The following is a 24,841-nucleotide window of genomic DNA, read 5'->3' as shown; positions in this document are numbered from 1 at the left end:
GGGTTTCGCAGGGATCGAATGTAGGGTAGAGCTACGGGTCGTAACAGATCTGAAATGTGACACTCACTGTTCAAAGTGCCGTCAATGCAGACAAGAGGTGACCGATATGTGTAACCAATGGCACCCCATACCATCATTCCGGCTGATAAGCCCGTAGGCGCTTCAGTCTGGAACCGCGCGACCACTACGGTCGCAGGTTCGAATGATGCCTCGGGCACGGATGTGTGTGATGTACTTAGGTTAGTTAGGTTTAAGTAGCTCTAAGTTCTAGGGGACTGATGACCTCAGATGTTAATTCCATACTGCCCAGAGCCATTTGAACCATTTATCATACGCCAGTATGCCGATGACGAACATACGCTTCCAATGTGCGTCAACGCGATGTCGCCAAACACGGGTGCGACCATCATGATGCTGTAAACAGAACCTGGATTCATCGGAAAAAATGACGTTTTGTCATTCGTGCACCCAGGTTCGTCGTTGAGTACACCATCGCAGTTGCTCCTGTCTGTGATGCAGCGTCAAGGGTAACCGCAGCCATAGTCTCCGAGCTGATAGTCCATGCTGCTGCAAACGACGTCGAACTGTTCGTGCAGATGGTTGTTGTCTTGCAAACGTCTTCATGTGTTGACTCAGGGATCGAGACGTGGCTGCACGATCCATAACAGCCATGTGGATAGCATGCCTGTCATCTCGACTGCTAGTGATACGAGGCCGTTGGGATCCAGCACGGCGTTTCGTATTACCCTCCTGAGCCCACCGATTCCATATTCTGCTAACAGTCATTGGATCTCGACCAATGTCGCGATGCGATAAAACGCAATCGCGATAGGCTACAATCCGACCTTTATCAAAGTCGGAAACGTGATGGTACGCATTTCTTCTTCTTACAAGAGGTATCACACCAACGTTTCACCAGGCAACGCCGGTCTACTGCTGTTTGTGTATGAGAAATCGGTTGGAAACTTTCCTCAAGTCCGCACGTTGTAGGTGTCGCTATCGGCGCCAACCTTGTGTGAATGCTCTGAAAAGCTAATCATTTGCATATCACAGCATCTTCTTCCTGTCGGTTAAATTTCGCTTCTGTAGCACGTCATCTTCGTGGTGCAGCTATTTTAATGGCCAGTAGTGTATTAATGTTCTCTCCGTATATAAACGTGACACAGTTTCAGTTGAAGGATAGATCGCGCGAATTTTTTCCAAGCTACCTATTTTGTAGATTGACTTCATTTACTCCAGAATCCACAATTAGTTGCTGGATGTTTTCCAACCTCTACCTTCCTTTCAGTTTTTACTCTCTACAGCTCCCTCTCATAGCACGGAAGTTAATCCCTCATGTCGCAACAGACGTCCTATCATCCTGTCCCTTCTTCTTGTCAGTGTTTTCCATACATTCCTTTCCTCCCCGATTCTGCGGAGAACCTCCACATTCCTTACCTTATCAGTCGATCTAATTTTCAACATTTGTCTATAGCATCACATCTGAGAAGCTTAAATTGTCTTCTGATCTGGTTTTTCTACAGTCCTTGTTTCACTACCATGCATTGCTTTGCTCTAAACGTACATTCTCAGAAATTTCGTCCTCAAATTTTACACTCATTAGACTGTTCAATCCATTCAACAGATCTTGTAATTCTTCTTCACTTTTACTGAGGATAGCAATGTTATTAGCGAATCATATTATTGATACCCTTTTATCTTGAATTTTAATCCCATTGGTGAACCTTTCTTTTATTTGTGTGTTTATACTACGTCATTGTCAACTTTATCAAGGGAATATACTCTGTTCACAACGTAAGTTGAAACACGAGTGAGATATTATCCATGCAGCCCCATGCTTTTTGTATTCTCCGCCTTGTGCATCAGCCAGCAGAGCGGGTGGCGGGCTATGTTTTTTGGAGAATTCTGGATGGTGAGATACAAAGATTGTTCAGTTGTTCTCTCTTCCGTTTTCTTCCTCCTCGGTAATGTTTTAGTTTTTGACACCAGTGTTAAAGCGAAATACCACAAGGGAGGAAATCTGCTGGAGAAAATACTGACACAAAAACGAAGGAGGCCATTCCGGACGTGAGCGGGAGAAACAGAGTACTGTATGAAAATGAAGCTGGGCCGTGGGAAGAAACGGAGTGTGGAAATGTCCCGCACAAGGATGTTACACAGAAAGTACAGGAAGTTCCGCCACAGATATTAAGGTCCATTGTAAGCCACCACGCAGGGATATTCAGCCCAGTGAAGGCTTCCGGGTTTCACAAATGTTCCTTTTCAGTTACATCAGTCGCTAAGCATTTGTAGTGTTTTGATTACTACTTTGAACGTCTGGTGAATTGCTTAATGTGTAGAATATAAGCGAATGATTTCTCTAAAATAAAATATCTGCAAATAGAATATAATGGGTCGCTGTTTTGCCATCGAGAGTCCTAATGAGAAGAAGTAGTCGAAAAGTCATAGCAAAATCTTTGTCAGCCACATGAGAAGTGAGACTTTGTAGCGACGCAGCAGTGATTACGTCGGCTAGTATAGAAGACTCTCTGGGTCAGTGGCACAAATCGACGGCAGGACGATCTTTGTAGTCAATTCGTTCAGAGCTTTTGTTGTATGCGTTTTGATGCATTGCCGCCAAGCAGTAAAGTGTATTTATTCTACACTCGCCGACTCAATCCTTTTACCTGGAGCATTCTCACCTTAGTCCTCCCAAAAACATATTTCGTGTGCTTCATGATGTTGTTGTTGTTGTTGCGGTCTTCAGTCCTGAGACTGGTTTAATGCAGCTCTCCATGCTACTCTATCCTGTGCAAGTCTCTTCATCTCCCAGTACCTACTGCAACATACAGCCTTTTGAATCTGCTTACTGTATTCATCTCTTGGTCTCCCTCTACGATTTTTACCCTCCACACTGCCCTCCAATACTAAATTGGTGATCCCTTGATGCCTCAGAACATGTCCTACCAACCGATCCCTTCTTCTAGTCAATTTGTGCCACAAACTTCTCTTCTCCCCAATTCTATTCAGTACCTCCTCATTAGTTATGTGATCTACCCATCTAATCTTCAGCATTCTTCTGTAGCACCACATTTCGAAAGCTTCTATTCTCTTCTTGTCTAAACTATTTATCGTCCATGTTTCACTTCCATACATGGATACACTCCATACAAATACTTGCAGAAACAACTTCCTGACACTTACATCTATACTCGATGTTAACAAATTTCTCTTCTTCAGAAACGCTTTCCTTGCCAGTGCCAGTCTACATGTTATATCCTCTCTACTTCAACCATCATCAGTTATTTTGCTCCCCAAATAGCAAAACTCCTTTACTACTTTGAGTGTCTCATTTCCTAATCTAATTCCCTCAGCATCACCCTACTTAATTCGACTACATTCCATTATCCTCGTTTTGCTTTTGTTGATGTTCATCTTATATCCTCCTTTCAAGACGCCATCCATTCCATTCAACTGCTCTTCCAAGTCCTTTGCTGTCTCTGACAGAATTACAATATCATCGGCGAACCCCAAAGTTTTCATTTCTTCTCCATGGATTTTAATACCTACTCCGAATTTTTCTTTTGTTTCCTTTACTGCGTAGTCAATATACAGATTGAATAACATCGGGGAGAGGCTACAACCCTGTCTTACTCCCTTCCTAACCACTGCTTCCCTTTCATGTCCCTCGACTCTTATAACTGCCATTTGGTTTCTGTACAAATTGTAAATAGTCGTAAGGTCAGTATTGCCTCACGTGTTCCAGTATTTCTACGGAATCCAAACTGATCTTCCCCGAGGTCGGCTTCTACTAGTTTTTCCATTCGTCCGTAAAGAATTCGTGTTAGTATTTTGCAGCTGTGGCTTATTAAACAGATTGTTTGGTAATTTTCACATCTGTCAACACCTGCTTTCTTTGGGATTGGAATTATTATATTCTTCTTGAAGTCTGAGGGTATTTCGCCTGTTTCATACATCTTGCTCACCAAATGGTAGAGTTTTGTCAGGACTGGCTCTCCCAAGGCCGTCAATAGTTCTAATGGAATGTTGTCTACTCCGGGGGCCTTGTTTCGACTCAGGTCTTTCAGTGCTATGTCAAACTCTTCACGCAGTATCGTATCTCCCATTTCATCTTCATCTACATCCTCTTCCATTTCCATAATATTGTCCTCAAGAACATCACCCTTGTATCTACCCTCTATATACTCCTTCCACCTTTATGCTTTCCCTTCTTTGTCTAGAGCTGGGTTCCCATCTGAGCTCTTGATATTCATAGAAATGGTTCTCTTTTCTCCAAAGGTCTCTTTACTTTTCCTCTAGGCAGTATCTATCTTACCCCTAGTGAGATAAGCCTCTACATCCTTACATTTGTCCTCTAGCCATGACTGCTTAGCCATTTTGCACTTCCTGTCGATCTCATTTTTGAGACATTTGTATTTCTTTTTGCCTGCTTCATTTACTGCATTTTTATATTTTCTCCTTTCATCAATTAAATTCTATATTTCTTCTGTTACCGGAGGGTTTCTACTATCCCTTGTCTCTTTACGTACTTGATCTTCTGCTGCCTTCACTATTTCATTCCTCAAAGCTACCCATTCTTCTTCTACTGTATTTCTTTCCTCCATTCCTGTCAATTGTTCCCTTATGCTCTCCCTGAAACTCTGTACAACCTCTGGTTTAGTCAGTTTATCCAGGTCCCATCTCCTTAAATTGGCGCCTTTTTGCAGTATCTTCAGTTTTAATCTACAGTTCATAACCAATAGATTGTGGTCAGAGTCCTCATCTGCCCCTGGAAATGTCTTACAATTTAAAACCTCCTTCCTAAATCTCTGTCTTGCCATTATATAATCTATCTGATACCTTTTAGTATCTCCAGGGTTCTTCCGTGTATACAACCTTCTTTTATGATTCTTGAACGAAGTGTTAGCTACGATTAAGTTGTGTTCTGTGCAAAATTCTACCAGGCGGCGTCCTCTTTCATTTGTTACCCCCAATCCATATTCACCTACCACGTTTCCTTCTCTCCCTTTTCTAACCTACCTGCCCGATTAAGTGATCTGACATTCCACGCTCCGATCCGTAGAACGCCAGTTTTCTTTCTCCTGATAACTACATCCTCTTGAATAGTCCCCGCCCGGAGATCCGAATGGGGGACTATTTTACCTCCGGAATATTTTACCCTAGATGACGCCATCATCATTGAATCATACAGTAAAGCTGCATGCCCTCGGGAAAAATTACGGCCGTAGTTTCCCCTTGCTTTCAGCCGTTCGCAGTACCAGCACAGCAAGGCCGTTTTGGTTAGTGTTACAAGGCTAGATCAGTCAATCATCGAGACTGTTGCCCCTGCAACTACTGAAAAGTCTACTGCCCCTCTCTAGGAACCACACGTTTGTCTGGCCTCTCAAGAGATACCCCTCCGTTGTGGTTGCACCTACGGTACGGCTATCTGTATCGCTGAGGCACGCAAGCCTCCCCACCAACGGCAAGGTCCATGGTTCATGGAGGGGGTGCTTCATGATATAAAAGCGAAATACATACGTTTACATGGTTCTAGCTGGGGAGAACGTTAGTGGTCAATCATTTTTAATAAATTTATTTCTGGAGATAGTTAGCTTTTCTTTGCACGTATTAATAAATTTGCCTGTTAATGTATAGTACTAAATGGCAAAATTTATTTTATTTATTTTGCGTATTTGGAAGTACTTGACCATTATGATATTGATCACGAGGCAAGATCACAACACTGATAAAAACTGAATACATTTTTAGACCTAGGAACTATAAGATAGTACATTAATTAATTAAATACTGCTGTGTGTTCATTATTAAGTAGTATTTAACGGAAGGAATACTGTGCTGAAAAGTAATGTAACTTTGGATTAAGATTTTTCATTAACAAAATACTTCCTTCATAGTCTGAGCAGGTTTTATCACACACACTAAGTGAAGCATTTGCAACAAACTCGCGGTCTTGTACGTGTAGGTCGACGGAGACGCATCGCATGCAGGACACTGAACTATACTTCCCCTGGAACATTTTCTTTGTTGGTTTAAATGTTTCTGTTCCAGCTTACCCGCCTTCTTATCAACCAGCATCGGTTGCAACACGTGAGCTCATTAAATCATTTGCGCCTTGCATTTTGCAACTTTTCCGTTTTCGTCACATTTGGGCTTTCTTTAGGCAATGGTTTAAAATCGAAAATATTTCGGAACCATTTTGGCTTAGCTGGAGCAGTAGCGTTTGATATTTATAGTTTTTAATTACGTTCATCTTGATGTTGATACCCTAAGCAACAGTATTTTCACAATATCTAATTATTGCTGCTCATATGGTTGGATCTTACATTATTTGATCTCATTAACTGTAGCTTGGTTGAAATAAGCAATGATCAAAAGATGACAGGTCGTCAAGTTGACGTTTGAAGTAGTAGTAACAAGAATAATCTACTTGATATATATTAGGTGGGTGCGTAAGTTCGTAGCGTTCATGTTTTGTGCCCTGATATTGTGGCTGCTATGGGTTCATTCATCGATTGTAATTTTTTATTTGTAGTTCGCCGTTGCTTACTGAGTTTAGAATTTGTATGTTGTTATTTTTTACTTGGAGATAGTGAGTGAATTGTGGACGCTAGAAAAGGGAGAAATCGGAACATTTCCGACATAGTCTTGTGCATATGTTCTACAGCAGCGCAAGCAGGCAGAAACATTTGCGCCTTGTATGGGAATAACGCTACTGGACAGAGGACGACAAGAAAGTGGTTTTCTCGTAGATAGGATCGTTTTCACATTAGTGACTCTCCAATGTCAAGAAGACCTTCGAGGTTTGATGAAGATCGTTTAACGGCATCAATCCATAGTATTCCCCGTCATGTAGTTATTCGAGAATTTCTGTATAAATTTTAGAACCACTCAACCTTCTACCGTCTCGAAAGCACGATATTCTGGATATGAGTGTGTGGTGGTAGAATCCTACTTACTACGCGTCACATATTTGTGTTTCCAGGTTTAAAATCAGTCGCTGGAAGAAAGCAGACGCGGCGGACGAACGTAACCGACAAGTACCTGTCGGCCAATCCATAGATGTTTTAGTGAGTGTGTAACGAAGAACCATGGAGTTTATATGCAGCTCTGTGCTTATTGGGTCATTGGCTATTGATATTAAAACAAAGACAGTTGAAAAAGAGCTCTTGAAAACTCTTGGCGTAACCTTGCTATAGGCAAGACTTATTTTCTGATTTATGTTAAGAAAAATTATTTCAACTGTAATTTAATTTGTTTCTGACGTTCGACTTGAAACCTTCCTGTCTCCTCTATATCTCCTTTTTTTTTACCCAACTTTCCCTTCTACAATAACCTATGAAACCTTTCCTTAGGATTTCTATCTCCTGCTTAATAATAACAAATGAAATGTTCCCTTTGAAATTTATTCTCTCTCTCAATCTTCGCATACAAATTAATCCTGCTTATTAAAGGCGATTTTCTGATTATTTCGACGAAAAATAGAATGTGTCGTCGTCGTGGCCCTCAGTCGTTATCTGCAATAACCCAAAACTGTTACTTACCATTTTTACTGTTACTATATCGCCATCTGACTGCGATATGAATATACTTACTCTTGTTTACTATACTCTTAATAAGTGGCTGTATTTATTACCAAATCTGACGTTATTCTTTAATAGCAAAGCTGACGTTATTCTTTAATTAATTTGAATGAAGTTATGTATTTCATAGTTACACTTTTTCTTGGCAACAATAAAATTTTTGCAAAGTTTTACGTTGATGGTTTTTGGGATGGATTATAATCAGTAATGCACCATTGCTGGTAAAAATTAATTATATTCTGAAAACGTTTCTTCAAACATTTACTGCTGGTAATGAAATGATTTTACAAACGTTCAAATGGGACTTACTTTTTTCAATAATCTTACAACAATCATTGCGCAAATATACCTTCAGTAGTCTTGAGTTTCGCAAAGAAGATAATTCAATATTATTAGTTCCTCTTATGATAATAGTTAGTTGATGTCTCTGTACATCCGTTTATAATCCCTTTTAAATCATAGCTGGTGGCTGGCAGGCACACTGCTCCTCTCAACCTCTCGCTTCAGACCTGCTACCAATTCGCTTCACATCTCGCTTCCTGCTGACTTCCTACGAACGATAAATTGCCGTCTCTCCTGCCAACAATGTTTTCTGGTGCAGACAATCCCTGCTACCATTACAAAATGTATCAATGCACGGTCTTTCCCGCTTTTTTCTTAAAATGTATCCACACGCTGTCACTCCCGCCCTTATTAAAATTATATCAATGCGCGGTCTCTCTTACCAACAATACTTTGGTGCAGACATTCCCTGCTACCACAATTATTTCCAACGTGACAAATATTAATTATTCCTACTTGATCCTATTAATAAAATATAAACATCTTTCATAAATTGTGATTTGACAATAGACAATAGAAATATACACTTCTTAAAGACTGTACGAGGGGCTTACCGGAAGTTATATATTTGTTTTGAAAGTGAGAGATTTATTGTATATGAAAGTCAAATACATCGTTAATTGACGAAAAGCAAAGTTTGTATGTCTACTTATTTCATAAGTAGAAAGATTCTAAAAATTCCTGTACCTAGCGTTATTCGACGTAGAAGAAGTCAAGAGGGTTTTCTGCAGCCGGCTATCCAGGAAAGAAGAGTGGCTGCAAATTCCAAGTAAGTCACCTTGTAAAGAAGTGGAAGATGGTTTGGGGGAATAAACCGAAATAACCCAGATTCACACACACTTTAAGTCGGAAACGTAAGAGTCAGTGTACTCGAGTAGTGCAAATATGATGAACTGTTATCATTTCACCATCGTGCGACATCTGCATGTAGTTGGGAAACTTCAAAAATGAGAAGTTATGAGAACCACATGCTCTAAATCACAGAAATCAGTGGGTGGCCATATTTGCATCTCTGCTTGATCATCAGTTGGCTCGTAGACAGCACCGAAAATTTCTATCCTGTATCGGTTACTTGTGACGAGAAATGGCGTGTATATGTTAACGTAAGGAAAAGAACGGAATGGTTGAGCCCAAAGAAAGCAGCAACTCCCCGCACAAAGACCTGCTCGCATCCACGTTATCCATCTGGTGGAATAGCGACGGTATGGCGTACTATAAATTACCTCACACCTGTGTAACCATCGATGCTGACATTTATTGTCAACAAATCACACGTCTTGTGATACAGAAGCTGGCCTGGGAAGTCATTCCGCACCGCCTTCTTCACCTGATATTGCGCTCTCAGATTTTCACCTTTCCCCTCTCTCTATCGAACAACCTTCAAGAAACTTGGTTTCTGGGTGAAAATGCACTACTAACATGGCTCGACAAGTTCTTCAGCTCAACCATGTGATTTCTAGTGTCACTGAATCGAAAAGTTTCCCCAGCATGGACAGACTGTTTTAAACACTAAAGGAGAATATATTACTGATGACTAAAGTCTCTGTTATTTCTATTATTACGTTTGTTAAACTTATAGAAAATGATACGAACGTATGCACCAAAGTAACAAATAAAAATGGAAAGTTTCGTTTGTTCAAAATCATATATTTCCGAAAGTTTTTCACCAATTCCTTTGAAATTTTGACACAAAATTGCATTCGAAAATGTGGGTGTCTTTATGTGGCTACTGGAGCGTCATATGATATATATATATATATATGTTTTTGTAGTGGTCTTCAGTCCGAAGACTGATTTGATGCAGCTCTCCATGCTACTGTATCATTTGCAAGCCTTTTCATCTCCGAGTAACTACTGCGAGCTACATCCGTCTGAATCTCCATACTGTATTCATCTCTCGAACTCCTCCTACAATTTTTTACCTCCCCCCCCCCCCCCCCCCCCGCGCGTGCTTCCGTCCAGTACTAAACTGGTGATCGCTTAATGCCTCAGAATGTGTCCTACCAACCGGTCCCTTGTTTTAGTCAGGTTATGCCAGCCACAAATTCCTTCTCTCGTCAGTTCTATTCAGCATTTCCTCATTGATTACATGATCTGCCCTCCTAATCTTCAGCATTCTTCTGTAGCACCATATTTCAAAAACTTCTGTTCTCTTCTTGTGTAAACCGTTTATCGACCGCGTTTCACTTCCATACGTGGCTACGCTGCAGACAAATGCATCCAGAAAAGATTTCCAGATACTTAAATCTATATTCGATGTTAACAAATTTCTCTTATTCAAAAATGCTTTTGTTTCCGTTGCCAGCGTACAGTTTGTATCTTCTTTACTTTGGCCTGCATTAATTATTCTGTTGCCCAAATAGCAAAACTCATCTACTACATTTAGTGTCTCATTTCCTAATCTAATTCCCTCAGCACTGCCTTATTTAATTCGTCTAAATTCCATTATCCGTCTGTTGCTTTTCGTGATGTTCATCTTATAGTCTCCTTGCAAGACACAGTACGTTCCACTTAATTGCTCTTCCAAGTACTTAGATGTCTCTGATGAAATTACAATGTCAAAGTTTTCATTTCTTCTCCCTGAACGTTATTTCCTATTCCAAATCTATCTTTGGGTCCCTTTACTGTTTGATCAATGTACATCGGAGATTTTTGTCTCACCGCTATCTCAACCACTACTTCCCTTTCAAGCCCCTCGACTCTCATAAGTGCCACCTGGTTTTTTCACAAGTTGCAAATAGCCTTTCGCTCCCTGTATTTTATCCCTGTTACCTTCAGAATTTCAGAAAGTACTCCAGTCAGCATTGTCCAATGTTGCCTCTAAGTCTATAATTGCTATAAACATAGGTTTTCCTTTCCTCGACCTATCTAAAGTAAGTCGTAGTCTTACTATTGCTTCCTACACTTCTCCGAAATCCAAACTGATCTTCATCGAGCTCGGCTTCTGGCAGTTTTTCCATTCTTCTGTAAAGAATTCTTGTTATCATTTTGCAACCATGAGTTATTAAGCTGCTAGTTTGGTAGTCTTAAATCTGTCAGCACCTGCTTTCTTTGGAATTGCAATTATTGTATTTTTCTTGAAGTCCGAGGGTATTTCGCCTGTCTCACACATCTTGCACACCAGATAACATAATTTTGTCATGACTAGCTCTCCCAAGGCTATCAGTAGTTGACGGAATGTCGTCTGCTCTCGGGAACTTGTTTCGACTTAGATCTTTCAGTGCTCCGTCAAATTCTTCTCGCAATCTCATATCTCCCGTCTTATGCTTATTTGCGTCCTATTAAGATTTTGTAATACTGCATTCATGTTCATCTTCCTTGTATAGAGCTTCTATATACACATTACACCTTTCAGTTCTCAGCTTTCTCTTCTTTGCTCAGGACTGATTTTCTATCCGTTTTTTTTTTTTTTTTTTTTTTTTTTGTTATTCATACAGTTACTTGTCTTTTCTCCTGAGGCTTCTTTTATTTTCTTGTAGGCGATATCTGTCTTTCCCCTAGTGAAATATGTTTCTAAATCCTTAGATTCCTGCTTAGTCATTTTGCACATCCTATAAGTCTCATCTTTTACACGTTTGTATGCCCTTTCACCTGCTTCATTAGCTGCATTTTAAAATTTTCTCCTTTCGCCAGTTAAATTTAAAATCTCCTGTGATATCCAGAGATTTCTACTATTCCTGGTCTTTTTACCTATTTTATCCTCTGCTACCTTTGGTATTTCATCTCTTAAAGCAAGCCATTCATCTTATACTGCGGTCCTCCCATGTTCTAGTAATCCGTTGCCTAAAGCTCCCTGTAAAAGTGTCAGTGATATCCGGTTCTTTCAACTTATCCAGGTCCCATCATCTTAATTTCCTAGCTTTCTGCAATTTCTTCAGTTTTAATCTATAGTTCATAACCAACGCATTGTGGTCAGAGACCCCATCTGTCCCTGGGTATGTCTTAAAATTTAAAATCTGCTTCCGAAATCTCCGTCTTACCACTATACACGGTGGTCCATTGATCGCGACTTGGCTAAATATCTCACGAAATAAGCGTCGAACGATAGAACTACAACGAACGAAACTTGTCCAGCTTGAAGGGGAAAACCAGATGACGCTATGGTTGGCCCGCTAGATGGCGCTGCCATAGGTCAAACGGTTATCAACTGCGTTGTTAAAAAAATATGAACCCCCATTTTTATTACATATTCGTGTAGTACGTAAAGAAATATGAATTTTTAGATGGACAACTTTTTTCGCTATGTGATAGATGCGCTGTAATAGTCACAATCATATGGCTCACAATTTTAGACGAACAGTTGGTAACAGGTAGGTTTTTTTAAATTAAAATACAGAACGTAGGTACGTTTAAACATTATATTTGTTCTAATGTGACACATGTACCTTTGTGAACTTATCATTTCTGAGAAAGCATGCTGATGCGGCGTTATTATCTGTAAATACCACATTAATGCAATAATTGCTCAAAATGATGTCCGTCAACCTCAATGCATTTGGCAACACGTGTAACGGCATTCCTCTCAACAGCGTGTAGTTCGCCTTCCGTAATGTTCGCACATGCAATGACAATGCGCTGACGCATGTTGTCAGGCGTTGTTGGTGGATCACGATAGCAAATATTCTTCAACTTTCCCCACAGAAAGAAATCCGGGGACGTCAGATCCGGTGAACGTGCGGGCCATGGTATGGTGCTTCGACGACCACTCCACCTGTCGTGAAATATACTATTGAATACCGCTTCAACCACACGCGAGCTATGTGCCGGACATCCATCATGTAGGAAGTACATCGCCATTCAGTCATGCAGTAAAACATCTTGTAGTAACATCGGTAGAACATTACATAGGAAACCAACATACAGTGTACCATTTAGATTGCCATCGATAAAATGGGGGCCAGTTATCCTTCCTCCCAAAATGCCGCACCATACATTAACCCACCAAGGTTGCTGATGTTCCACTTGTCGCAGCCATCGTGGATTTTCCGTTGCCCAATAGTGCATATTATGCCGGTTTACGTTACCGCTGTTGGTGAATGACGCTTCGTCGCTAAATAGAACGCGTGCAAAAAATCTGTCATCGTCCTGTAATTTGTCTTGTCCCCAGTGGCAGAACTGTACACGACGTTCAAAGTTGTCGCCATGCAATTTCTGGTGCATAGAAATGTGGCACGGGTGCAATTGATGTTGATGTAGCATTCTCAACACCGACGTTTTTGAGATTCCCGATTCTCGCGCAATTTGTCTGCTACTGATTTGTGGATGAGCCGCGACAGCACCTACAACACCTACTTGCGCATCATCATTTGTTGTAGGTCGTGGTTGACGTTTCACATGTGGCTAAACTCTTGTTGTTTCCGTAAGTAACGTAACTATCCGGCAAACGGTCCGGACAGTTGGATGATGTCGTGCGGAATACCGCGCAGCATAAATAGCACACGCCCATTGAGCAACTTGATCACAATAGCCATACATCAAGACGATGTCGAACTTTTCCGCAATAGGCAAACGGTTCATTTTTTTTTTTCGTTTATTGTTATTTTAATACCTAAACAATCAGGTAGGCTGTCAGCGGCATGCTACGCAGCTCTTCAGCCGTAGTGTTGACAAAAACAGAACACAGAATGGAGAATCAGAATGAACATAGTGACGGGCAAAAACTAGTGGTCACAGATACACAAAAAACATGGAGCCGTTTACACTCGACGATAACGACACTGAAAACACGTTGACAGAACACTGATGAATCCAACGGCACAAGTGAACGCAGAAGTGTGACGGCGAACACTAAAAACACAAAACGACGTCACACACATGAGACACAGATGGCGATGATCTCTGGCGCGTGTAAGTCCACGTAACGTGTGCGAGTCCGGGGACCTGCCACGAGGGGAAGAAAGGTGAGTGGGGGTGGAGAGGGGAGAACAAATATGCCAATGGCTGAGGAGATGGGAGGAGGAGTAGAGGGAGAGGGGAGGGGAAGCCTGGGGGAGGAGTGGGGAGAAAGGGAGGAGGGAGGGAGGGTGCCCAAAGGAACAGACACAGATAGAGGGAGGGAGGATCAAAGTTGGTAGGAGGGGTATATGGAGGGGAGGAGGACATCATCAGGGAGGGGGAGCTGGCAGAAGCCACCTTGGCAGAGGGTAAGGAGGGTGGAGAGATGGAGACTGGGTGGGACGTGGGAATACAGGCGCGGCAGCAGGCGGGGGCGGGAGATGATGGCTGAGACCAGCGGGTGAGGGGGATCGAGTTTGCGGGAGGTGTAGAGGATCCGTATACTCTCAAGGAAAAGGAGGAGGTGGGGGAATGGAATGAGAACGGTTCATTTTAACACGGATCATATATCACGAAGCAAATACCGTCCACACTGGTGGAATGTTAGGTGGTACCACGTACTTATACATTTGTGACTATTACTGTGCCATCTATCACAAAGCGAAAAAAGTGATCCAACTAAAACATTCATATTTCTTTACGTACTACACGAATATGTAATAAAAATTGAGCTTCCTATTTTAAAAAAACGCACTTGATATCCGTTTGACCTATGGGAGCACTATCTAGCGGGCCAACCATAGCGCCATCTGGTTTCCCCCTTCAAGCTAGTTTTTTTGTTTGATGCTTATTTCGTGAGATATTTGGCCCGGTCACTATCAATGGACCACCTTGCATAAACAATCTGAATGCTTCCGGTCTTTCTTCGTGCCCCCGACACATAGCATTAACGATGATTAAATCATGCTCTGTACCACACGGTTGTCTGGCCTCTCAACAGATACCCCTCTGCTGGTGGGGCTACCTGTACCGCTGAGGCATGCGAGCCACCCCTCGAATGGTAAGGAGTAAGATTCATTGGGGCGGGGGGTCGTGGGGTGTATATATCTATAAACCATACGCCGCTCCCTTAGGTATATGAAAACACGCACATGTTCGAATGCAACGTTGTATCAAAATTTCAATGGGATCGGTGAAAACTAAGATTTAAGATTTTGAAGTAACGAACATGAGATTTTTTGCTAAAAGCGTATCACATTTTTATATTATACAGGCTGAGTAACGTAAGACGTAACACGCCTAAACGGTTGCACTTATCGAAACGCAGTTTTCAGCAAATGTTAGAGCGTCTAGAGGAATGTAGTTTTTTTGTTTGGTTAATGTTTTTAGCTCTGGTACGTTTTTTTAAAATGGAACCATGTACTTTCATTACTGCGTTCGACAGCTCTTGAGAAGACAATTACTGTGATACAGCGTTTGTTAATGTTGAAGTTGAAAGTTGCTGTAAAAATATTCGAGAATCGTCCTAGAATCTGACAGCTCGGTGGCCGGAATCGGCATTAGCGGTGCAGATATCGCCAAGAGGAGATCGCGTGCTACGCTGTGTCAGAATGTCAACAGATTTACCTGTTTGTTTTTCTACACTGCAGGCCGCTCATTTCTGCTTTAACGTTTGTTGCGTGCAGACATGTACACCAGTCAGGAGAAGCTGGATATACTACTTTCTTGTGGTGAATGTAACATAAACGCCGTAAAAACAGTACAGTGGTATAGGGCTATTTATCCGGATCGTCAAAGCCAGACGCGCCAGGCAATTGAACAAATTATTAAGACGCTAGCGCGGACAGGCTGCTTGAACGTCAAAAAGAGGACAAGAAAGAAGACTGCAACTGACAGAGAACACGAAGAACCTGTTCTGGCTACGACGCTAATGAAACAGTGGGACGAGACGCACTGCCTAGGAATGTGGAATGAGAGAGACGGGTGTCATTCGCATCTCGCATTGACAGAATTTCCATGTCAACTGTCACTACATCAGACATCCGACCTCCGTGATTTCGAACGCCGTACTCAACTTTGTCGGTTTGCCCTTCAGCAACTGAGAGACGACCCTACGGCTCTCCAACGTGTGCTCCTTACCAATGAAGCAAAGCTTAGTAACAACGCCAATGTAAATTTGCTTAACATGCACCACTGGGCAGCCGAAAATCCACACTGGCTTCGCCAAGTGCAACATCAACGGCCGTGTATCGTAAACGTATAATGCGGCATCATAGGAAATTACATTGTGGAACCTTACTTCATCTCAGGCGTTTTAAGTGGACATTCGTACGCACACTTTCTGACGAACTTTCTGTCGGTTCTTCTAGAAGAGGTACCACTGGATACTCGACAGTGTATGTGGCTGCAACACTGTTGCAACGCAAATATTAAATGAGAACTTTCCTGGACGTTGCGTGACGAAATTCTGTCGTCACTGGCCTGCGAAGTTCCCGATTTCACTCCTCTTGTTTTCTTTTTTTGATGAGCACTCAAAGATGCAGTCTATGACGAAGCCCCTACCACACCAGACGATATGTATCGCTAGAGCATATCCCACCGTACCATTCACTGTAACGACATCTGTTCTTCGCTCTTTCTAACGGCGATTGCAAATGTATCTTTCAACCCATCATCACCAGTTCGAACATATGCTTTAATAATGGATAAAATTACTTTTTTTGAAAGACAAACTTTATTTTATGTGCTATGGGTCGTTACCAAATCATTGCTAGTAAACTGTTTATTTCATTTACGAGTGTACGAAAGTTCACTGCAATGTCAAATAAGTCGACAGCATGTATTGCATGTAGCTGGTAACACTGTCAATACGCGCTTATGTTCAGCATGAAACGACATTTCGTTAAGAAGAATATTTATTTTGGAGTGTACAGGCGGTCACCAAAGTATTTTAGTAAAATGTATAGTTGAACGAATGTATCCCATATGATATAATTTAGAGCAGTGTAGGCAGAGACCTCTAAGAAGCATACAGCCACGTACGGGAAAAGATAATTCAAATCTTCCTTCTAACATTTAGATATTTAATACAGTGGTTGATTTTTGCACTTTGTAAGACCCCTTTAATTTGAAGAATGAACAGCTACTTTCTCTACTTCAGCTCACATAAATCTGGTAGGATACACAAACGTGAAACAGCTTTCCTAATCCCATTGTAATACGCTTGAGTGTAGCCTGTGTCGTAGTTCCATATATAACATTCGTGGGTGAACCTGTATGTAGGTCGTAAGTTGGTTCAAGTGCAAAATAAAGCTTTACTCTTGTAGCGCAAGCCTGCCTTACGTTGTACCACAACGCAGCCTGGTCGGGGACGCCTTATTGGCAGTGTTTGCACCGCAAATGCCGTTTCCGGCCACTGTGTTCTCACATTCTAGGACATTTCTCGAATTTTTTTTACAACAGGTTTCAACTCCAACATTAACAAATACTATATCAATGTGATTTTCTTATCGAGAGCTATCGAATGCAATTATAAAAAGTACACAGTACCATTTAAAAAAAATAGTAGCTTCAACATCTCCACTGATACCAGTGCTAAAAACATTGAAGAAACAAAACCAAAAAAAAAAAAAAAAAATACGTGTCTCTCAGTGCTCTAACATTGGCCGAAAACCGAGATTTTACATGTGTAATCGTTCTCGAAATAAAAGGATTGTTACGCCTTTCTATGATTCGCCCTGCATATGTTTATATACCATAAGGCACTCCAGTACACATACACTATGTCATAAAAAGTATCCGGACAAGCACAGAAACATGCGTTTTACATATTAGGTGCATTGTGCTGTCACCTACTGCCAGGTACTCCATATCAGCGCGCTCAATAGTCATTAGACATCGTGAGACAGCAGGATGGGGAGATCCGCGGAACTCACGGACTTCGAACGTTCAAAATGTCTCTGAGCACTGTGGGACTCAACATCTATGGTCATCAGTCCCCTAGAACTTAGAACTACTTAAACCTAACTAACCTAAGGACATCACACAACACCCAGTCATCACGAGGCAGAGAAAACTTCGAACGTGGTCAGGTGATTAGGTGTCACGTGTGCCATATGTCTGTACGCAAAATTTCCACACTCGTAAACATCCCTAGGTCCGCTGTTTCCGATGTGATAGTGAAGTGGAAACGTGAAGGGACATGTACAGCACAAAAGCGTACAGGCCGACCTCGTCTGTTGACTAACAGAGACTGCCGACAGTTGAAGAGGGTCGTAATATGTAATAGGCAGATATCTGTACATACCATCACACAGGAATTCCAAACTGCATCAGGATCCACTGCAAGTACTAAGGCGGGAGGCGAGAAAACTTGGATTTCATGCTCGAGCGGCTGCTCATAAGCCACAAATCACGCCGGTAAATGCCAAACGATGCCTCGCTTGGTGTAAAGACAGTGAACATTAGACGATTGAACAATGAAAAAAGTTGTGGAATGACGAATCACGGTACACAATGTGGCGATCCGAAGGCAGGTTGTGGGTATGGCTAATGCCCAGTGGACGTCATCTGCCAGCGTGTGTAGTGCCAGTAGTAAAATTCGGTGGCGGTGTTCTTATGGTGTGGTACACTTTTTCATGGAGGGGGCTTGCGCCCCTTGTTGCTTTGCGTGGCACTACCACAGCACAAGTCTACATTGATGTTTTAAGGACCTTCTTGCTTCCGACTGTTGAAAACCAATTCGGGGATGGCGACTGCATCTTTCAACACGATCGAGCACCTGTTCGTGTGGCGGAGTAGTTACACGACAATAACATCCCTGTAATGAACTGCCCTGCCCAGAGACTTGACCTAATTCTATAGAAAAAAAATTTGATGTTTTGGAACGGCGACTTCGTGCCAGGCCTCACCGACCTACATCGATGCCTCTCCTCAGGGCAGCACTCACTGAAGAACGGGCTGCCAATCCCCAAGAAACCTTCCACCACCTGACTGAACATAGCCAGCCTCGGTGGATGAGTGGTTCTAGGCGCTTCAGTCCGGAACCGCGCGACTGCTACGGTCGCAGGTTCGAATCCTGACTCGGACATGGATGTGTGTAATGTTCTTAGGTTAGTTAGGTTTAAGTAGTTCTAAGTTCTAGGGGACTGATGACCTCAGAAGTTAAGTCCCATAGTGCTCAGAGCAATTTTTTGAATCGGTGAAGAACTTGCGTTGATTTAAGATTTCGTACACCCGAACTATTACATATACATAGATAAAAATGTAAATGTTGCTTTGATCAGAATGTTAAATCTGTGAAAGTTCATCAACGATTGCCTCGAAATTTTGAACAACGTTGCATTAGAATAAGTCTGTGTTTAATATGTACACTCCTGGAAATTGAAATAAGAACACCGTGAATTCATTGTCCCAGGAAGGGGAAACTTTATTGACACATTCCTGGGGTCAGATACATCACATGATCACACTGACAGAACCACAGGCACATAGGCACAGGCAACAGAGCATGCACAATGTCGGCACTAGTACAGTGTATATCCACCTTTCGCAGCAATGCAGGCTGCTATTCTCCCATAGAGACGATCGTAGAGATGCTGGATGTAGTCCTGTGGAACGGCTTGCCATGCCATTTCCACCTGGCGCCTCAGTTGGACCAGCGTTCGTGCTGGACGTCCAGACCGCGTGAGACGACGCTTCATCCAGTCCCAAACATGCTCAATGGGGGACAGATCCGGAGATCTTGCTGGCCAGGGTAGTTGACTTACACCTTCTAGAGCACGTTGGGTGGCACGGGATACATGCGGACGTGCATTGTCCTGTTGGAACAGCAAGTTCCCTTGCCCGTCTAGGAATGGTAGAACGATGGTTTCGATGACGGTTTGGATGTACCGTGCACTATTCAGTGTCCCCTCGACGATCACCAGAGGTGTACGGCCAGTGTAGGAGATCGCTCCCCATACCATGATGCCGGGTGTTGGCCCTGTGTGCCTCGGTCGTATGCAGTCCTGATTGTGGCGCTCACCTGCACGGCGCCAAACACGCATACGACCATCATTGGCACCAAGGCAGAAGCGACCCTCATCGCTGAAGACGACACGTCTCCATTCGTCCCTCCATTCACGCCTGTTGCGACACCACAGGAGGCGGGCTGCACTATGTTGGGGCGTGAGCGGAAGACGGCCTAACGGTGTGCGGAACCGTAGCCCAGCTTCATGGAGACGGTTGCGAATGGTCCTCGCCGATACCCCAGCAGCAACAGTGTCCCTAATTTGCTGGGAAGTGGCGGTGCGGTCCCCTACGGCACTGCGTAGGATCCTACGGTCTTGGCGTGCATCCGTGCGTCGCTGCGGTCCGGTCCCAAGTCGACGGGCACGTGCACCTTCCGCCCACCAATAGCGACAACATCGATGTACTGTGGAGACCTCACACCCCACGTGTTGAGCAATTCGGCGGTACGTCCACCCGGCCTCCCGCATGCCCACTATACGCCCTCGCTCAAAGTCCGTCAACTGCACATCCGGTTCACGTCTACGCTGTCGCGGCATGCTACCAGTGTTAAAGACTGCGATGGAGCTCCGTATGCCACGGCAAACTGGCTGACACTGACGGCGGCGGTGCACAAATGCTGCGCAGCTAGCGCCATTCGACGGCCAACACCGCGGTTCCTGGTGTGTCCGCTGTGCCGTGCGTGTGATCATTGCTTGTACAGCCCCCTCGCAGTGTCCGGAGCAAGTATGGTGGGTCTGACACACCGGTGTCAATGTGTTCTTTTTTCCATTACCAGGAGTGTATATATGCAGGATGTAATGTGTACCAAACAAATTTTACACAATACTTGTTCACAAACCAGAATAACTCGAAAAATAAGCTTCACACGAAAAAATGTGTAGATTGCAAAGATGATTATTTTCAAGGACATCTGCTGGTACTAAAATTAGCCCACCATCCCAGACCCCTGGTGGTGGGATGGGAGGCAGCTTTAAAACTTCAAACGGGAACCCCCATTTTTTTTTTCACAGAATCAGATCCTCAAAAAAAAATACGTGCATTTTGTCTTAAGCATTTGTTTTGATTCTTGGTAGTCGGCGTTGTAATTCAAGAAAATTCATGTTCTCATTTTTGCGTGGAAAATGGTTACGGATATAAATTACAGAAATGCTTATTTACTTCATAAATTTTGTTTTGCAGGAACTAAAACTCTCCCTCTCTTCCCATAGAGTGGGGTTTGAGAGAGAGGAATTAGAGTTTTACAAACGTTGACCCAAATATTAATTTTTTCTGCATATTAGGATAAGTTTTGTTTGTTTCGTGGTCATGAGGCCACACAACTTTTAATTATCAAACAAATCGTCTGATTAGGTAACTAACTAACCAAACATCCTACTTACTAACGAGTGAATTCATTAACTAAAAAACTAACTGACTCACGAACATAAATTTTTATTACATTCTGAGTAATTACTCTTGTTCTTCGAGAAGTCTCACAACTGAGGTGCTTGCTTAATTTAAGCCTTTAAGCTTGGGGTGGAAAAGTGTAGAAAACGACGTTCATAAATTCATTGACTTAAGTCACATTGTGCACATCTTTATTTCACATCGGAATATCGTGGTTGTTACGTCGGTTACATTTTTAGAATGATGTATGATAACCGATATCTCACTCAGCCCTGATCGACAATCAATGCTCTTATCCAGCCCTTGCTGATAAGCAGCGTAATGTTTCGGAGTGCCGCCGATAGGTAGCGCAGCGACGAGAAATTCACCCTTTCTCGTAATAAGACTATGCTTTAGAAATTACAATTATTAAAATAATAAACGCGCTGTATCTTTTACCCGTCTGTGCATCCAGACAGAAATACATCGTTTACAACGATTGTATTGTTGGTGACTTAATGTTTGATTACCTTGTATGACTGCGTTCGCGTCTTTTGCTCTCTACCAGTCGCGTTTGACGCGGAATTAGTATTGCTAGGGGGAAAGACGCCGCATCTCGCTCATAAAAATTCTAACGCTACCTATCTCACACCCTTTGTCTTTCCTCTCTTGAGATTAATAGATGGCATATGCCATTATGAATTATCTTTCTATGGAAGAACAAATTGAGATGGTGCACATTTACGGAGAAACTGGGAGAAATTTTGACGGTGCAGTCGCGCTTTATACGCAGCGTCACGGTCCTCTTTTGTTCGAGTTATTAAACGATTAAACAATTTACTGCAGAAGGTAGTGTGAACCAGAAGAGAAAGAAACCGTGCAGCTACTGTTTGTGCAGAAAACAATCACGTGGCAGTCCTAGCTGCTCTGGCTCATAATCCACATGCGAGCACAAGAGAAATATCAAGGCAATCAGGAATTTCACACATGGGTGTTTGGAAAATCCTGAAGCTCCGCAAATTTCATCCGTATCATGTATCCATGCATCAGGAATTACATGACGATGACTTCCAAAACCGTCTAACGTTTGTCACTGGGCAGTTCAGCGGATGCGAAGAAATGAAAACTTTTTTGCCAGAGTACTTTTCTCCGATGAGGCAACATTCACAAAACAAGGCGAAAATAATCGCCATAACATGCATTACCTGAGTGAACGTAACCCACACTGGATTCGAGAAGTCAACCAACTGCGACCTTGGTCAGTTAATGTTTGGTGTGGTATAGTTGTCGATAAACTGATCGGTCCATATGTTATCGACGGTAATTTTAATGGAAACAAATATCAAAACCTACTTGAAAATGAATTGCCAGATCTACTTGGAGACCTGAGCATCGAACTTCGACAAAACATGTGGTTTCAAAATGATGGTTGTCCAGCGCATTGTTTATTAGTAGCGCGCGATGTACTAGATCGACTTTACCATGGTCGCTGGATAGGCAGGGCAAGTCCCGTGAAATGGCCAGCCAGATCGCCTGACCTTACCTCGCCAGATTTTTTTTTTTATGGGGATACCTAAAAGATAAAGGAAACAACTACCACTCGCGAAAACATGATGCAAAGAATAAGACATGCTTGCGCTGCAATTACACCAGACATGTTATCACGATGTGTGCAGGGATTTACAGCACGAGTCACTAAATGCATCGAAGTTGGAGGTCACCACTTTGAACATTGGATTTCAAAAACGGTGAGATGCATGGAATTTACAGACAACAAGCAGGACGAAAGAGAGAGGCAGGGAGATTCACTAGAAACGAGCACGCCGAAATTCATTTACTTGCAAGTATTTGCAAATAATCAACAGTGAAACGAAACCAATCGTGCCTTTTCAGGACCACCAAATCTTAAACGGGAATACGTTTATCTTTAGTTAGCGAGTGGGTTTGTCCTTTCCTCAGTTAGTTCAAACTATCTCTGAGCACTATAGGACTTAACATTTGAGGTCATCAGTCCCCTAGAACTTAGAACTACTTAAACCTAACTAACCTACGGACATCACACACATCCACGCCCGAGGCAGTATTCGAACCTGTGACCGTAGCGGTCGCGCCGTTGCAGCCTGAAGCGCCTAGAACCTCTCGGCCACAGCGGCCACCCTTCTCAGTTAGTCTTTTACTTTATTTATTCTGTGAGTTAATGTGTTCACTCGTTAGTAAGGAGGATGTTTCGTTAATTAGTTACCTAGTCAGATGATAATTAAATGTCGTGTGGCCCCATGACCACGAAACAAACAATACTTATCCGGATCTGCGGAAAAATTAATATAGGGGTCAACATTTGTAAAACTCCAATTCCTCTCTCTCAAACCCCACCCTATGGGGAGAGCGGGAGAGTTTTGGTTTTAGCGAATCAAAATTTACGAAATAAATAAGTATTTTTTTATTTATCAGTAATCATTTTCCAAGCAAAAATGGGAAAATGGATTTTTTGAATTACAGCGCTAACTACCAAGGATATAAACAAATGTTCAAGACGAAATGTACGTACTTTTTATGTAGAATCAGATTCTGCACTAAAAAATGGGGGTTCCCATTTGAAATTTTAAAGTTGCCCCCAGCCCCACCATCAGGGGGCTGGAGTGGCGGGCTAATTTTAGCGCCAGCAGATGTCCCCCTTGAAAATAATCAACTTTGGATTCTAACATTTTTTAGTGTGAAGATTATTTTTCGAGTTATTGTGGTTTGTCAACTTTATATATATTTGGGGAAATATTGTTACCAAAAATCTCAAACACTATGAGAGCCATGTACTTCAAATTTTACACGTTACTGTGTTAAACATATGGGCACGAATAGGCTATTTTTAATTTATATGATAGTGCAATGTTGCTAGCAAACAGGAAATTTTATTTATGTGTTATCGGCTTATGAACAGAATACTAATACAGGATTTGAATCCATTAATAGAAGTTCAAGCTCGGAGAGAGGGGAATAGGTGATGGGCAGAGCGGTGGGAGGAAACGCACATGAAAGCGGAAAGGAGGAGAAAGGCACAGAGAAGGGACAGAAAGAAAGGAAGGAGAAGATGGACAGAGAAAGGGAAGAAGAGAAAATAGATGAAGAGGGGGAGATGGAGAGAGAAGGAGGGGAGAAGTTAGACATAAAAAAGGGGGAGAAGGTAATGGACAGACAGAGGGGACAGCAGAAGAACAGAGGGAGGGGAGAAGAGATGATGGACAGAGAGAGGGCGAAGAAGGAGAGACGGGCAAAGGGAGGGGGAAGAGGAAATGGGCAGAAACAGGGGCGAGAAAGAGATTAGGACGTATATTTAATCCCCATATGTAGTCGGAACTTGTGCTTTATCTCTTCTCCATTTCCTACTTAACCAGAAACGTGTGGCTCGGAACAGACAGTACATGAATAAGTACTGACTGTGAAACGCATATTGTCCCTTTATTAGTCTATAACAAGAATAACCGAATACTTCACCAGTTATTTTACAAGAGTGTACGTTGTGTGTCTTGAAAATTGTTACAAATTAGACAATGTACTCGATTATTTTTTGACGCACACTGAACTGGCGGCAGCTGCTTCACTCTGCAAGTTTTTAATATCTCGCTGTGTGGAGTGTTTGAAGTACGCGATGGCTGCGTTAGCAAGAAGTGCGAACTTCAACTAAGTGATTAATCTTACCCCGCTCACCAACTTCCCGTTGCCTCCACTACCTGCTGCTGATACTTTTCGAGCGAATTTCTGGCATAACG

The sequence above is a fragment of the Schistocerca gregaria genome, chromosome 6, assembly GCF_023897955.1.
Source record: "Schistocerca gregaria isolate iqSchGreg1 chromosome 6, iqSchGreg1.2, whole genome shotgun sequence".
Classification (NCBI taxonomy): Eukaryota; Metazoa; Arthropoda; class Insecta; order Orthoptera; family Acrididae; genus Schistocerca; species Schistocerca gregaria.
The sequence above is the reverse complement of the archived record's forward strand: the minus strand, read 5'-3'. Positions refer to the sequence as shown.